We start from the raw sequence: 6076 nt of genomic DNA, 5'->3' as shown, positions 1-6076 counted from the left end.
GGGGCATGTGATTAATCAAAACCATTTTCAATTACTCGTAATCGTAATACAATCGATTACAGACCTAAAACTTCGTGTTATCACCGATTACATTTTCGATTACTTTTGATTACATTTTTGTTTGGAAGTTACAAAAAATAAAGTAAGTTATGTTGAAGAATAAATACGACAAAATGTCTCCACTTATTATACATTAAAAATCTTGCCATTTTATATGCAAAATGAACTTCATCTTTCGTGCCTGTGTAAATTATAATCAACTATTTCAAGACAAGAGGACCATGATGGTCCTGAATCGCTCACCTGTCCCCACATGACACAGTTTTGTGTATGATATCGCTTTTTCTATTATTTGACATAGTGACCTAGTTTTTGAGCTCATGGGGCCCAGTTTTGAACTTGGCCTAGATATCATCGAGATAAAAATTCTGATCAATTTTCATGAAGATTCATTGAAAAATATGACCTCTAGAGAGGTCACAAGGTTTTTATATTATTTGACCTAATGACCTAGTTTTTAAGGGCATGTAACCCAGTTTTAAACTTGACCTAGATATCCTCAAGATGAACATTCTCACCAATTTTCATGAAGATCTCATAAAAAAATGTGTACTCTAGAGAGGTCACAAGGTTTTTATATTTTTAAACCTGCTGAACTACTTTTGGACCGCACGTGACCCAGTTTCAAACTTGACCTAGATATCATCAAGATAAATATTCAGACCAACTTTCATATAGATCCCATAAAAAATGTGGCCTCTAGAGTGGTCACAAGGTTTTTCTATTATTTAACCCTACTGACCTAGTTTTTGACCGCACGTAACCTAGTTTCAAATTTAACCTAGATATTATCAAGGTAAACATTCTCATCAATTTTCATGAAGATCCATTGAAAAATATGGCCTCTAGGGAGGTCACAAGGTTTTTCTATTTTCAGACCTTCTGACCTAGTTTTTGACTTCACGTGACCCAGTTTCGAACTTGGCCTAGATATCATCAAGGTAAACATTCTGACCAACTTTCGTAAAGATCCCATGAAAAATGTGACCTCTAGAGTGGTCACAAGCAAAAGTTTACGCACGCACGGACGCAGAACGGACGACGGACGACGCACGATCACAAAAGCTCACCTTGTCACTTTGTGACTGGTGAGCTAAAAAATTATTGGCCATTGTTTGTTTCAGGATTCTGTTGTAATTAATGTTTTATAGCGTTACTGATCTGGCTGTCAGATTTTTGAGATAAAGTAAAATTGGTACCTTATTATATAATTAAATTCGAATTATTTCATTCCCAGTTTTTCATGGTTTTTCAAAAAAACTATGTTTCCAACAATGATAAGCCCTAAGCTTTATATCAGTAATATCAGATCTCCTTGAAACGTTACTGGAGATGAGCCCAGTAAAGTTTGTATTATTGTAAAAAATCTAATAGCTCATTAAAGTTTCTCTCAAATGAATGCATAGCATAAAATAAAAAGTTACTGTGTCGTGGAAAAAGACATTTTAATATAAAACAAAACACAGGTGCATCCCTTTCACTGCCTATATCGAAAAGTTAATTGGTGCTTGGGCATCTAGGACCATCCTAGCAACAGTTGCATGCAAAAAATCGGGGTCCGAAATTTCGACCCAAAACTGCTATTTTTCCTGATGCCCCTGGTAGGAAAATTCGCCGATTTGGGAGGGTCCTATTCACGTCACTTTCACTGCCTATATCGAAAAGTTAATTGGTGCTTGGGCATCTAGGACCATCCTAGCATCAGTTGCATGCAAAAAATCGGGGTCCGAAATTTCGACCCAAAACTGCTATTTTTCCTGATGCCCCTGGTAGGAAAATTCGCCGATTTGGGAGGGTCCTATTCACGTCACTTTCACTGCCTATATCGAAAAGTTAATTGGTGCTTGGGCATCTAGGACCATCCTAGCATCAGTTGCATGCAAAAAATCGGGGTCCGAAATTTCGACCCAAAACTGCTATTTTTCCTGATGCCCCTGGTAGGAAAATTCGCCGATTTGGGAGGGTCCTATTCACGTCACTTTCACTGCCTATATCGAAAAGTTAATTGGTGCTTGGGCATCTAGGACCATCCTAGCATCAGTTGCATGCAAAAAATCGGGGTCCGAAATTTCGACCCAAAACTGCTATTTTTCCTGATCCCCCTGGTAGGAAAATTCGCCGATTTGGGAGGGTCCTATTCACGTCACTTTCACTGCCTATATCGAAAAGTTAATTGGTGCTTGGGCATCTAGGACCATCCTAGCATCAGTTGCATGCAAAAAATCGGGGTCCGAAATTTCGACCCAAAACTGCTATTTTTCCTGATGCCCCTGGTAGGAAAATTCGCCGATTTGGGAGGGTCCTATTCACGTCACTTTCACTGCCTATATCGAAAAGTTAATTGGTGCTTGGGCATCTAGGACCATCCTAGCATCAGTTGCATGCAAAAAATCGGGGTCCGAAATTTCGACCCAAAACTGCTATTTTTCCTGATGCCCCTGGTAGGAAAATTCGCCGATTTGGGAGGGTCCTATTCACGTCACTTTCACTGCCTATATCGAAAAGTTAATTGGTGCTTGGGCATCTGGGACCATCCTAGCATCAGTTGCATGCAAAAAATCGGGGTCCGAAATTTCGACCCAAAACTGCTATTTTTCCTGATGCCCCTGGTAGGAAAATTCGCCGATTTGGGAGGGTCCTATTCACGTCACTTTCACTGCCTATATCGAAAAGTTAATTGGTGCTTGGGCATCTAGGACCATCCTAGCATCAGTTGCATGCAAAAAATCGGGGTCCGAAATTTCGACCCAAAACTGCTATTTTTCCTGATGCCCCTGGTAGGAAAATTCGCCGATTTGGGAGGGTCCTATTCACGTCACTTTCACTGCCTATATCGAAAAGTTAATTGGTGCTTGGGCATCTAGGACCATCCTAGCATCAGTTGCATGCAAAAAATCGGGGTCCGAAATTCCGACCCAAAACTGCTATTTTTCCTGATGCCCCTGGTAGGAAAATTCGCCGATTTGGGAGGGTCCTATTCACGTCACTTTCACTGCCTATATCGAAAAGTTAATTGGTGCTTGGGCATCTAGGACCATCCTAGCATCAGTTGCATGCAAAAAATCGGGGTCCGAAATTTCGACCCATTCTTCTGAAATATTTATTCTCTATAACGAAGTAATAAATCGAACAGAGACAACTGTAGTTGCAGATTTAGCCCTCGTTAAGCCGAATTTTAATTCGGATTTTGGCTTAAAATGAAGAAAACAAATTGTTTATGCAAACTGTGTGACTTTTATTCAATTTTGTCTATTTCTTTAGGCTCCTTACCCGGGCCAATATTCGTATTTAGCCTACCTCTACGTGTTGACTGTATTCGATTTACACTTCTTACGTGAGAACATTAAGATCAGAGTAAGAATGACACGCCGTACTTAGAATGAAAAAAAGATACTGGCGAATGCTTAATAAGATGTCTTTTACTACTGTGTACCCTTAATGTCAATCCAATTCATGACGGAATTTTCATCGGAAGTACCGACAGCGGAAGTAATTAGTGTCACAGATATGGAATTCCTAAGTGTATACTGTGCAAAGGCAGATTATTTTGTGAATGATAACATCAAAGAATTGGATAATATGTGCGGAATGGTGTTAGTGTTTTAATTCCACGGACTATTTATGAAATACCTTCTCACTAATTGTTTGCTCAATAGGTATATTATACGCAGCTTTTTATTTTAAGTTTACTTATATATGAATAATATTGATAATCCTAGCGATTTCTTTCAAATACTTATGTAATTTTTCAACAAATTTCTCTTTATTCGTGACATAAATTGATTTTTCGCAGACAATTTGCAATCCCTTTGTACATTGTAAGAGTAACGATATTTGATTCATTGAATTGAAACATGAGGAAGAATTGACCTCATGACCGATGTTGCAGAAAATCGATATCAGGGGGGACAACAGCTATATGGTATTGGTAAGGCTTATACCAATAAAAGAAACTGTTCTTTGTTTCATATAAAATTCAGCTACTTCAGAACAATTTTGTTACAGTTTCTAGATTTTCACTCCGTCGTAGACATATTTTCCACAAGATATCCATACATTTGCTTCAAGAAAACGAAAAGAAAAAGGGGTGTTGAATAGTATGTAGTGAAATGCAAGTCATCTGAAGTGAGGTAGATCTACCCTCATATTGCCGCATTTCAGAAAGCGGTCCGCAGAATAAACACCTTACTTTCGTTTTCAAGAAAACAACTCCAAAACATGCGAATATTAGCATGAAAAGTGTCCTATTTTATGTAAAATTCATTCCACGAGTGAAATATTATGCCCATTTGGCCCCCGATTTACGCGCAAATGCGCGAAAAATGGAAAAATTGAGATCTATTTATTTGGGACTTCTTTCCACTACACAACGGAAGCACATTTTTGACCGAATTACTGCAATATAACCGTAACAGGTTATAGCACACTAAATAGTTGTTGTTCTTTATTCTTTATAAAACTGACCTAATTCCAATGACCGCAGCACACATCAGGACCGATTTTAAATGTCTGTAACCTACATTTTCTTGAAGAATATTGTCAGTACTAACGAAAAATCAAAAGAAAAGTGGGGGTCATGTTTGATGCAAGAAAAATAATTTCAGTCAAACACACAAACTGCAAAATCAGCTAAAAAATAAGACCCCAAATTATACTGGTGGTGTATGATCTAAGTTTCCATGAAAAATTTTGTAATGTTGTTATTTCATTATGAAAATGCTACCTACATGTCAAGCATAGATCTGTCATGTGATTTTAGCAAAAAAATTGCAAAGAAAATAAGGAAAATAGCTCTACAGAGCAAAAAAAAAACTGAGGACTATTTGTATCCGCCATTATGCGACTACCATTTTTTTCGCGCCATTTTTCTTTTTAGTGTCTGCATGCCTAACAGGTGACCGGTATTGCGATGTTGATATTTATTGCTTTCCGGTATTGTCGCTTAGATGTTTATTTTAATATCAAGTGTTATAAAACAGAAGGCTTTCCATAAGATAATTAAACAAGCTTAAATTAATAATTGAAATGTCACTTGAGTTACAAACTATGGAGAAGAGATTTTTCATTAGAAATAAAACAAGTGATTTTTACCAAAAGAACATTTAATATGTAATTGTCTGAATCATAGCATTATAAACATGTTATTTTATAATAATTAAATTAAATTTTAATACTCCATATAACATATCTATCAGCAATAAAAACCACGTTTTCCTATAAAAATCATATTTTCATACATATTCTTATATAAGAAGAATGTATAATTCAACACTTAAATTGTAGGAAATCTAAAATAGGGCTTTGCTCTATTGCTCATTTTAACATAAAAAGCTGCATACTTAGTATAAAGTTACTGCAAGTCTGCAACTGTTCATATGTCTAACATATTTACATTGTGTAAACTTTGACAAATATCATTGTTAAAAATTGACATTTTCTACCTATGAAACCTCATTGCAATATCAGTGCATACACATCTTGTGTATTTCTTGACTATTAGTATTACTGTTTTGACATTGACTGTTTCAGTATAAATTCATACAGTTTTTCCTTTTTCCTAAGTTTTGTTTATATACCTGATTCATCCAATATCTGTTTGATATCATTTACTGACAATTCATTAGCATCACACATTGAAATGACCGATTTCTGGTATGAACAGTCTGCTTCTTTTAATGTCACATCTGTTTTGTAGTAATTCTTAACATATTGGCAAAATAGGAAATTTAATGAATCGGAAATTATGATATACTGCCAATTTCAGAATAGTGCGCCGATCCATACACATGGAGTGACTGGCTGATATCGATTTTCTTATTTTGTAACAGTCATTTACATAAACTCCGCCCAAGACGCGAGACAAGTTATGTACATTTATATGATTTAATATTATGTGCGTTTTTCCCGTTAATTGTCTAAACAACACATAAACTGAAAAGTCAGTCATGCAATGTATTTACGGTTTTTAAAAACTGATGATATTGCAGTTTTTAGCCGTGTCTCAGAATCAGTTTCA

Source organism: Mercenaria mercenaria, chromosome 10 (assembly GCF_021730395.1).
Source record: "Mercenaria mercenaria strain notata chromosome 10, MADL_Memer_1, whole genome shotgun sequence".
Classification (NCBI taxonomy): Eukaryota; Metazoa; Mollusca; class Bivalvia; order Venerida; family Veneridae; genus Mercenaria; species Mercenaria mercenaria.
This window is presented reverse-complemented; position numbering follows the sequence as displayed.